The following is a 12490-nucleotide window of genomic DNA, read 5'->3' as shown; positions in this document are numbered from 1 at the left end:
AGACTTACCCCCTTAACCACTTGCCATCCAGGAGACTTACCCCCTTAACCACTTGCCGTCCAGGAGACTTACCCCCTTAACCACTTGCCGTCCAGAAGGTTTAACCACTTGCCATCCAGAAGACTTAACCACTTGCCGTCCAGGAGACTTACCCCTTTAACCACTTGCCGTCCAGGAGACTTACCCCCTTAACCACTTGTCGTCCAGGAGACTTACCCCCTTAACCACTTGCCGTCCAGGAGACTTACCCCCTTAACCACTTGCCATCCAGAAGGTTTAACCACTTGCCATCCAGAAGACTTAACCACTTGCCGTCCTGGAGACTTATCCCCTTAACCACTTGCCGTCCAGGAGACTTACCCCCTTAACCACTTGCCGTCCAGGAGACTTACCCCCTTAACCACTTGCCGTCCAGGAGACTTAACCACTTGCCGTCCAGGAGACTTACCTCCTTAACCACTTGCCGTCCAGGAGACTTAACCACGTGCCATCCAGGAGACTTACCCCCTTAACCACTTGCCATCCAGGAGACTTACCCCCTTAACCACTTGCCATCCAGAAGACTTACCCCCCTAACCACTTGCCATCCAGGAGACTTAACCACGTGCCATCCAGGAGACTTACCCCCTTAACCACTTGCCATCCAGGAGACTTACCCCCTTAACCACTTGCCATCCATGAGACTTACCCCCTTAACCACTTGCCATCCAGAAGACTTGCCCCCTTAACCACTTGCCATCCAGAAGACTTACCCCCTTAACCACTTGCCATCCATGAGACTTACCCCCTTAACCACTTGCCATCCAGAAGACTTACCCCCTTAACCACTTGCCATCCAGGAGACTTAACCACGTGCCATCCAGGAGACTTACCCCCTTAACCACTTGCCATCCAGGAGACTTACCCCCTTAACCACTTGCCGTCCAGGAGACTTACCCCCTTAACCACTTGCCGTCCAGGAGACTTACCCCCTTAACCACTTGCCGTCCAGACTTACCCCCTTAACCACTTGGCATCTAGAAGACCCACCCCCTTAACCACTTGCCATCCAGAAGGTTTAACCACTTGCCATCCAGAAGACTTAACCACTTGCCGTCCAGGAGACTTACCCCCTTAACCACTTGCCGTCCAGGAGACTTACCCCCTTAACCACTTGCCATCCAGGAGACTTACCCCCTTAACCACTTGCCATCCATGAGACTTACCCCCTTAACCACTTGCCATCCAGAAGACTTACCCCCTTAACCACTTGCCATCCAGAAGACTTACCCCCTTAACCACTTGCCATCCATGAGACTTACCCCCTTAACCACTTGCCATCCAGAAGACTTACCCCCTTAACCACTTGCCATCCAGGAGACTTAACCATGTGCCATCCAGGAGACTTACCCCCTTAACCACTTGCCATCCAAGAGACTTACCCCCTTAACCACTTGCCGTCCAGGAGACTTACCCCCTTAACCACTTGCCGTCCAGGAGACTTACCCCCTTAACCACTTGCCGTCCAGGAGACTTACCCCCTTAACCACTTGCCGTCCAGGAGACTTACCTCCTTAACCACTTGCCATCCAGGAGACTTAACCACGTGCCATCCAGGAGACTTAACCACGTGCCATCCAGGAGACTTACCCCCTTAACCACTTGCCATCCAGGAGACTTACCCCCTTAACCACTTGCCATCCAGAAGACTTACCCCCTTAACCACTTGCCATCCAGGAGACTTAACCACGTGCCATCCAGGAGACTTACCCCCTTAACCACTTGCCATCCAGGAGACTTAACCACTTGCCATCCATGAGACTTACCCCCTTAACCACTTGCCATCCAGAAGACTTACCCCCTTAACCACTTGCCATCCATGAGACTTACCCCCTTAACCACTTGCCATCCAGAAGACTTACCCCCTTAACCACTTGCCATCCAGGAGACTTAACCACGTGCCATCCAGGAGACTTACCCCCTTAACCACTTGCCATCCAGGAGACTTACCCCCTTAACCACTTGCCATCCAGAAGACTTACCCCCTTAACCACTTGCCATCCAGAAGACTTACCCCCTTAACCACTTGCCATCCAGGAGACTTACCCCCTTAACCACTTGCCATCCAGGAGACTTACCCCCTTAACCGCTTGCTATCCAGGAGACTTAACCACTTGCCATCCAGGAGACTTAACCACTTGCCATCCAGGAGACTTAACCACGTGTCGTCCAGAAGACTTACCCTCTTAACCACTTGCCATCCATGAGACTTACCCCCTTAACCACTTACCATCCATGAGACTTACCCCCTTAACCACTTGCCATCTAGAAGACTTAACCACTTGCCATCCAGAAGACTTACCCCCTTAACCACTTGCCATCCAGAAGACTTATCCCCTTAACCACTTGGCATCTAGAAGACATACCCCCTTAACCACTTGCCATCCAGGAGACTTAACCACTTGCCATCCAGGAGACTTACCCCTTTAACCACTTGCCGTCCAGACTTACCCCCTTAACCACTTGGCATCTAGAAGACCCACCCCCTTAACCACTTGCCATCCAGAAGGTTTAACCACTTGCCATCCAGAAGACTTAACCACTTGCCGTCCAGGAGACTTACCCCCTTAACCACTTGCCGTCCAGGAGACTTACCCCCTTACCCACTTGCCGTCCAGGAGACTTACCCCCTTAACCACTTGCCGTCCAGGAGACTTACCCCCTTAACCACTTGCCATCCAGGAGACTTAACCACTTGCCGTCCAGGAGACTTACCTCCTTAACCACTTGCCGTCCAGGAGACTTAACCACGTGCCATCCAGGAGACTTACCCCCCTTAACCACTTGCCATCCAGGAGACTTACCCACTTAACCACTTGCCATCCAGAAGACTTACCCCCCTAACCACTTGCCATCCAGGAGACTTAACCACGTGCCATCCAGGAGACTTACCCCCTTAACCACTTGCCATCCAGGAGACTTACCCCCTTAACCACTTGCCATCCATGAGACTTACCCCCTTAACCACTTGCCATCCAGAAGACTTACCCCCTTAACCACTTGCCATCCATGAGACTTACCCCCTTAACCACTTGCCATCCAGAAGACTTACCCCCTTAACCACTTGCCATCCAGGAGACTTAACCACGTGCCATCCAGGAGACTTACCCCCTTAACCACTTGCCATCCAGGAGACTTACCCCCTTAACCACTTGCCGTCCAGGAGACTTACCCCCTTAACCACTTGCCGTCCAGGAGACTTACCCCCTTAACCACTTGCCATCCAGGAGACTTACCCCCTTAATCACTTGCCGTCCAGGAGACTTACCTCCTTAACCACTTGCCATCCAGGAGACTTAACCACGTGCCATCCAGGAGACTTAACCACGGGCCATCCAGGAGACTTAACCACGTGCCATCCAGGAGACTTAGCCCCTTAACCACTTGCCATCCAGGAGACTTACCCCCTTAACCACTTGCCATCCAGAAGACTTACCCCCTTAACCACTTGCCATCCAGGAGACTTAACCACGTGCCATCCAGGAGACTTACCCCCTTAACCACTTGCCATCCAGGAGACTTACCCCCTTAACCACTTGCCATCCATGAGACTTACCCCCTTAACCACTTGCCATCCAGAAGACTTACCCCCTTAGCCACTTGCCATCCAGAAGACTTACCCCCTTAACCACTTGCCATCCATGAGACTTACCCCCTTAACCACTTGCCATCCAGAAGACTTACCCCCTTAACCACTTGCCATCCAGGAGACTTAACCACATGCCATCCAGGAGACTTACCCCCTTAACCACTTGCCATCCAGGAGACTTACCCCCTTAACCACTTGCCATCCAGAAGACTTACCCCCTTAACCACTTGCCATCCAGAAGACTTACCCCCTTAACCACTTGCCATCCAGGAGAGTTACCCCCTTAACCACTTGCCATCCAGGAGACTTACCCCCTTAACCACTTGCCATCCAGGAGACTTACCCCCTTAACCACTTGCTATCCAGGAGACTTAACCACTTGCCATCCAGGAGACTTAACCACTTGCCATCCAGGAGACTTAACCACGTGTCGTCCAGAAGACTTACCCCCTTAACCACTTGCCATCCATGAGACTTACCCCCTTAACCACTTACCATCCATGAGACTTACCCCCTTAACCACTTGCCATCTAGAAGACTTAACCACTTGCCATCCAGAAGACTTACCCCCTTAACCACTTGCCATCCAGAAGACTTATCCCCTTAACCACTTGGCATCTAGAAGACTTACCCCCTTAACCACTTGCCATCCAGGAGACTTAACCACTTGCCATCCAGGAGACTTAACCACTTGCCATCCAGAAGACTTACCCCCTTAACCACTTGCCATCCAGAAGACTTACCCCCTTAAGCACTTGCCATCCAGGAGACTTAACCACGTGCCATCCAGGAGACTTACCCCCTTAACCACTTGCCATCCAGGAGACTTAACCACGTGCCATCCAGGAGACTTACCCCCTTAACCACTTGCCATCCAGAAGACTTACCCCCTTAACCACTTGCCATCCAGAAGACTTACCCCCTTAACCACTTGCCATGCAGAAGGTTTAACCACTTGCCATCCAGGAGACTTACCCCCTTAACCACTTGCCATCAAGAAGACTTATCCCCTTAACCACTTGCCATCCAGAAGATTTAACCACTTGCCATCCAGGAGACTTACCCCCTTAACCACGTGCCATCCAGAAGGTTTAACCACTTGCCCTCCAGAGGATTTACCCATCATCCACCTTACTAACCGTTCTGTATCAGCCACCCCTCTCTGCCAATCCCTCTACTGGCTTCCCATTGCCCAATGGATAAAATTCAGAACATTAACAAATAAAGTCATTTATAACTCTGCCCCAAAATACATCACCAATCTTGTCTCCAAATATCACCCAAACCGTACTCTCTGCTCCTCGCACGACCTCCTGCTCTCTAGCTCCCTTGTCTCCTCCTCCCATGCTCGTCTCCAGGACTTCTCCAGAGCTTCCCCCATCCTATGGAACTCTCTACCCCAATTTATCAGACTATGGCCTACTCTGCTCACTTTTAGGCGATCTCTGAAAACCTATCTCTTCAGGGAAGCCTATCCTGCCCTCAGCTAATTATTATTATTATTATTATACAGTATTTATAAAGCGCCAATAGTTCGCTCAGCGCTGTACATTACAAAGGGGGACAGAACATGTGACAGAACAATACTAATACAATGCAAAACATGAGGGGATCGAGGGCCCTGCTCTTTCGAGCTTACAATCTAGGAGGGAGGGGATGGTGGCACAGGAGGAGATAGCTGTGGGGGATGGAGTGGTAGGAAGAGTGGAGGAGGTCGGCAAGTTAGCAGGGGGTGGGGTAGGCTTCCCTGAAGAGATGGGTTTTCAGGGTGCGCCTAAAGGAGAGGAGAGTAGGTGATAATCTGATGGGTTGGGGCAGGGAGTTCCAGAGGATGGGTGACACCCTGGAGAAGTCCTGGAGGCGGGCATGGGAGGAGGAGACCAGGGAACTAGAGAGAAGGAGGTCTTGTGAGGAGCGGAGTGTGCGTGCTGGGCGGTACTTGGATATTAGGTCAGTGATGTAGTTCGGGGCAGTATGGTGGACAGCTTTGTACTCCAGCGTTAGGATTTTGAATTTGATCCGTTGCGCAATCGGAAGCCAGTGGAGGGATTGGCAGAGGGGGGTGGCGGAGACAGAGCGGTTGGAAAGGTGAATGAGTCTGGCAGCCGTATTCAGGATCGACTGAAGCGGGTATAGCCAGCGGCGAGGCAGGCCAGTGAGGAGGGAGTTGCAGTAATCGAGTCGTGACATGATGAGGGAGTGGATGAGCTGTTTAGTGGTTTCTGGGGTTGGGAACGTGCGGATTTTGGCGATGTTGCGGAGGTGGAGTCTGCACGAGTTTGTTAAAGATTGGACTTGGGGTTGAAAGGATAGGTTGGAGTCCAGAATGACACCAAGTACTCTGGCCTGCAGGGCGGGTTTGATGGTAGCGTTGTTGGATGTGACGGAGAAATCAATGGGGGGTGGTGTCCGGGCTGGGGGGAAGACAAGAAACTCGGTTTTGGAGAGGTTCAATTTAAGGAAGTGGAGCGACATCCAGTCTGATATGTCGCTCAGTAGGTGTGTGATTCGGGCTGAGACCAAGGGGGTGAGGTGGGGGGTTGAGAGATAGATTTGTGTGTCGTCGGCATAGAGGTGGTAGTTGAAGCCGTGAGAGTGTATGAGTTGGCCAAGGGAGGAGGTATAGATGGAGAAGAGAAGGGGCCCGAGGACAGAGCCTTGCGGGACCCCAACAGAGAGGGGGAGTGAGGGGGAGGTGGTAGCATTATAGGTAACGCTGAAGGAGCGTTGTGACAGGTAGGATGAGAGCCAGGAGAGAGCAGAATCTCTGAGGCCGAGGGAGTGTAGTTTTTTGAGGAGGAGGGGGTGGTCGACTGTGTCGAAGGCCGCAGAGAGGTCAAGGAGTAGGAGCACTGAATAGTGGCCATTAGCTTTGGCGGTTAGCAGGTCGTTGGAGAGTTTGAGTAAGGCAGTTTCGGTGGAGTGTAGGGGACGGAAGCCGGACTATAGGGGATCGAGGAGGTTGTTGTCGTTGAGGTGAGAGCATAGGCGGGTGTAGACTAGGCGCTCGAGGAGTTTAGATGTAAATGGGAGCAGGGAGATGGGTCTGAGGTTGTTTGGGTCATTGGGGTCCAGGGAGGGCTTTTTAAGTATGGGGGTGATGTGTGCATGTTTCAGAGGGGAGGGGAAAGTGCCTGAGGAGAGGGAGAGATTGAAGATGTGGGTGAGGGAGCGTAGGATGGAGGAGGAGGAAGGTCGTAGGAGTTGTGAGGGGATAGGGTCGAGGGGGCAGGTGGTGAGGTGGGCATCAGAGAGGATCTTGGAGACTTCCTCGATGGTAGTAAGGTCAAAGGTGCGGAGTGTGGGGGGAGCTTCAATATGAGGAATGTAGGGTGGGGTGGAAGAGGAGGTCAGAGCAGTGGTGGGGCCGTGGGAGAGGGGTGATGAGGGGGTAGCTGAGTGAGGGTGAAGGGGGTTGGAGAGAGTTTGAGCAGCGACGAAGTCCCTGCAGGTTATGTCGAGGGGGAGGGGGGATAAGGGGGTAGCTGTGTGAGAGGGGACGGGTTGAGAGGGTGTGTGAGTTGCGGCAATGTCCTTGCGAATTGTGTCAATCTTGTTTTTGAAGTGATTGGCAATCTCAAGGGCAGTGAGTGAGGTGCTGGGTGGAGGTGGGGGTGGAGAGAGTAGAGAGTTGAAGGCAGAGAAGAGTCGGCGAGGATTGGAGGAGAGGGCCTTGATGAGGGTCAAGAAGTAGGCCTGTTTGGCAGCATAAAGGGAGGAGGTGTAGGTGTGGAAGGCAGATTTGTAGCGGGTGAAGGCTTGTTGGGATTTGGTTTTGCGCCATAGTCGCTCCAGGGCACGACTTTGTCTAATGAATCTTCTACTCTTCCAACCAGTCCATCCCCCACAGTTACTACCTTTTGTATCACTAGCCCCCCCCCTCCCCTCCTAGATTGTAAGCTCCAAGGAGCAGGGCCCTCCTATCCTTCTTGTATTGAACTGTATTGTTGCTGTATTGTCTTTTATATTGTAAAGCGCTGAGCAAATTGTTGGCGCTATATAAATCCTGTATAATAATAATAATAATAATCCAGAAGATTTAACCACTTGTCCCCCAGAGGATTTACCTCCTTTCCTGAACAAGCCGTTTTTTGCAATATGGCGCTGCGTTACTTTGACATGCAGTGCTGCACCCAAATTAAATTTGCAGTATGTCCTTTTTTTTCCACAAATGGAGCTTTCTTTCGGTGGTATTTGATCGCCTCTGTTTTTTTTTATTGTTTGCGCTATAGACAAAAAAAGACTGACAATCTTGAACAAAATAATATTTTTGACTTTTTGCTATAAAATATGTCCAGTAAAAAAATAAAAAAATCTAATTTTGTCATAAATTTAGGCCAAAATGTATTCTGCTACATGTCTTTATGAAAAAAAATCCCAATACGTGTAAATTAATTGGTTTACGTGAAAGTTATAGTGCCTACAAATGGTGGTATATATACTGGAATTTTTTTTTTATACTAGTAATGGTGGGAATCAGCAACTTATAGCGGGACTGTGGTGGGCATTCTGACACTGGAGGGGAACTAACTGCCACTGACATCCCCAGTGACATAATACAGTGATCAGTACTAATAAAAAGCACTGACACTGTACTAATGACACTGGGCAGAAAGGGGTTAGCATATGGGGCAATCAAAGGGTTAACTGTGTGTTGTGTCTGTTTTACTGTGTGTGCTGTGCTTTACTATGTAAGCACGCTGCTTTGTATTGCTTTGCTGGAGAGATCTGTATTGTTTACATACAGAACTCTCCCCCTTCAGTGTTCCCCGGCAATCGGCGGGTGTCAGTGGGGAATCTTCGGCCAGGACTCAGTGATCAACAGCTGTAGCCGCCAATGGCAGCGTGGGTAGGGCGCGCACGTGCCCCCTACCCGGAAATTTTAAAAATCACATATATATACATGATTTTTCGCAGCCCTGTAGCAGTAGTTCTGCTATAGGGCAGTCGGGAAGTGGTTAAAGGATAAGTTCACCTTTTGGACAAAAATAATATATGCACTTTTTTTGCAGGTAAAAAAATGTGATATTAGTATTTTTGTCTGCAGTAGCCCGGAAAGCATTGCACCAGTGATCAGTAGATCGCTGATGCCATGCAGGTCTCCTGCAGAAATGGCAGAATATCTGCCTGCTGTACAGGATGTACAAGCAAGCAGATATTCTGACAGGAAGCTTCAATGAGCACCGTGATAGTTCATTGAACTCTGGGAATGAGTGACGCAGCCGTGTGGGTGGAGCCCCACTGTTTTCAAATTTGACATAGTACAGGGACATTTCTCCCTGTACTACCTGTCAGAGGGAGGGGGGCAGCGGTAGGTGTGGCTGCGGCAGTGGGAACATGTTACATGTTCCACACTAAAAACGGGTGGAACATGTAACATGTCCCAAAGGTGAACTTATCCTTTAATGACCAGGCCATTTTTTGCTATTTCGCACTGCGCTTTTTCAACTGGTAATTGCGTGGTCATGCAATGCCAAACAAAATTTATGTCCTTTTTTTTCGCACAAATAGTGCTTTCTTTTGGTGGTATTTGATCACCAATGGGCTTTTTATTTTATGTGATGGAAATGAAAAAAGACCAAACATTTGGGGAAAAAAACATTTTTTACTTTCGGTTATGAAAATATATAGTGTACTTAAGGTTAGTCATAAATTTAGGTCAAAATGTATTTTGCTACATGTGTTTGGTAAACAAAACTCAATACATGTATATTAATTGGTTTGTGTGAAAGTTATAGCGTCTACAAACTATGGTGTATATATTGCAATTTAGACAGCTTTTACTTTCTGACTGCCTATCACATTTCCTAAGGTGCTAAAATGCCAGGGCAGTACCAAAAACCCAAATGACCCATTTTTGGAAAGTAGACACCCCGAGGAATTTGCTGAGAGGCATTTTGAGTCCATGGAAAATTTTATTTTTTGCCACAAATTTTTGGAAAATTAAATTTTTTTTTTACACACAAGTTGTCGTTTAAAAGATATATTGCTCACAAATGCCATGGGTATATGTGGAATAACACCCCAAAACATATTCTTATACTTCTGCTGAGTATGGGGGTACCACATGTGAGAGACTTTTTGACAGCCAAGCCGCATACAGGCCCGCAAAAATCCAATGACCACCTCCAAGCTTTCACAGGGTATATTTCCTCATATCACTTCCCCATTACCTATCACAGTTTCAGAGGCCATAAAATGCCAGGATAGTACAAACACCCTTCAAATGACCCCTTTTTGAAAAGCAGACACCCAAAATAATTTGATAGGCTTGGTGAGTATTTTTCAGACATCATTTTTGTCCCCGGGGTTTGAAAAAGAATAAAAAAAAAAGAAAAAATACATTTTTGTTTTCCAAAAACTTGTGGCAACAAATGAGATCTGCAAAATATTCACCATGCCTCTTAGCAAATACCCTTCCAAAGAGGGGTCATTTGGGAAGGGGGGGGTGCTTTTTACTATCCAACATTAGAAGCTTATGCCAGACATCACCCACTTTTCTAACCACTTGAAGACCAAGCCTATCCTGACACTTTTTGTTTACTTGAAATAACAGTTTTTTTGCTAGAAAATTACTTTGAACCTCCAGCATTATATATGTTTTAAAGCAGAGGACCTAGAGAATAAAACGGTGGGTGCTGAAATTTTTTATTTCTTAAAGTATTTGCGCAATGATTTTTCAAACATATTTTTTGAAAAAAAATACACTTTAGAATTTTAATGCACAAAAACACAATATATTGTCAAATTGTTTGATAAAATATAACAGATTATGTTACGCTGAGTAAATGGATACCAAACTTGACAAGCTTTAAAATTACGCACACCCGTTCAATGGCGACAAATTATGTAAATTTGTAATATCCATAGGTGACACTATAAAAGCCTTTACAGGTAACCACTTAAGATTGCTAGTGCTAGAACTCCTGCCCTCGATGTGACATTCGCGGTGATACCTCATCTCTGTTTACATACTGGTGATCTCTGTTTATATTTCACCATGGGACCGCCACTTGCGTTTGTCTTTGTCCGTGAGCATGGGGGTGGGGGTAAATTTTTTTTTTCCATTATTTATTTTGCTTTTCAAAAATTATTTTTACACTGTCCGTTTCAATTTTGTTTGATCACTTTTATATACAATAGGCAGTGACAGATACTCTTTTCTGAGAAATCTGGGGTCTATTAGACTCTAGATCTCTCCTCTGCCTTTAAAGCATCTGATCACACCAAGATGTGATCAGATGCTTTCCCAATTTTAAGATGGTGCTGTTTACATCTGGCAAACGAAAATGATGAAATGCTCGTAGCTTCCAGTCTCTTAGACCATAGAGATGATTGGAGGCATTCCAGTATCCGATCAGCTCTATTGTTAGCCAGCAGAACTGCTGACTGCATTTTTGGGTTCGTCTGTGGGACGGGAGAGCTCCAGAAAACCTTGGACGATGATAGGAGGGGTGGGGGAGTCCCATCCCGCAGCTTGAAAAAGCAATCCAGCGGCCAATTTGCGGCTAGAATTGTTTTTACATGAACACTGACCGCCAGCTGAAAAAAACAATACCAGGATGAAAGCTTCCCGCCAGCTGAAAAAAAACATACCAGGTTGATGCCTGTAGCTGCAGGTATCTTCCCGGTATACCCACTTAAAGTCCAGCGATGTACCAGTATGTTGCGGTCCATGTTGGGCATATACGTAACAGCAGAGAATATGGGCACATGATTAATTGAGACTGTGGGCCAATATGACCGCAATTCATTCCTTTTTGTAATGCCCATGTTGAGGGTTAGGCCCAAAAAAGTTTTAAATTCAGAAACTGTAACAGGTTTTCATGCGAAATATCTGGCAAAAGCTGATTTGAGCGGGTGGCGATGTATTGTTTTGCGTATAAATTGCTTTGGCCCACAATCAATTGATAAAAATAGTATGTGAAAAACAGTGGAGGGGCTAAACACTAGTGCTGGCAGCGAACGATGCCGATCCTGCTAATACTGCGTTTTTGGGGACACTATCCAAAGGAAGTACTAGTATAGTTCTGTTCGTGATCAATATTTTGATCTGTACAAACACTATACTAGTAATGATGGTAATTAGAGATGAGCGAATCGAAGTAGGCGAAGTGGAATTCGAGTCGAATATTGGAAAATTTTCGATTCGCGCCGAATCCGAAAAATAGCCTACTTCGGACGCGCGAATCGAAATTTTTCCTAAAATGGCGGCGGACATGTGCGGCGACGGAGCGGGGATGTCTGGGAAGGCGCGCAGACAAGGCGCGCTGACCCATAATGCATTCCTTAATGACATGTGATCGCATTAGCCAATCAGCAGCCAGGCAGCCAGCACTGTGTAATGGTCGAGCTATAAATAGCGGCCATTTTAGAATTCTTCATTTGCCTCCAGTCATTCAAGAGAGGCAGACCGCTCTGTATTAGGGACAGAGTTAGGGCCACAGAAACGTTACTTGGGGACAGAGAAACGTTACTTAGGGACAGAGAAGCATTACTCAGGGACACAGAATTGTTAATGAGGGCCACAGAATCGTTACTTAGGGCCAAAGAAACGCTAGTTAGGGCCACAGAATTGTTACTCAGGGACAGACAGAATTGTTACTGAGTGCCAGAGAATTGTTACTTAGGGCCACAGAAACGTTAGTTAGGGCCACAGAATTGTTACTCAGGGACAGACACAGAATTGTTACTGAGGGCCACAGAACTGTTACTTAGGGCCACAGAAACGTTATTAGGGCCACAGAATTGTTACTCAGGGACAGACAGAATTGTTACTGAGTGCCAGAGAATTGTTACTTAGGGCCACAGAAACGTTAGTTAGGGCCACAGAATTGTTACTCAGGGACAGACACAGAATTG

The sequence above is a fragment of the Staurois parvus genome, unplaced genomic scaffold (genome assembly GCF_062004578.1).
Source record: "Staurois parvus isolate SC_StPar_1 unplaced genomic scaffold, SC_StPar_1.0 ptg000704l, whole genome shotgun sequence".
In the NCBI taxonomy this organism is placed as follows: Eukaryota; Metazoa; Chordata; class Amphibia; order Anura; family Ranidae; genus Staurois; species Staurois parvus.
The sequence above is the reverse complement of the archived record's forward strand: the minus strand, read 5'-3'. Positions refer to the sequence as shown.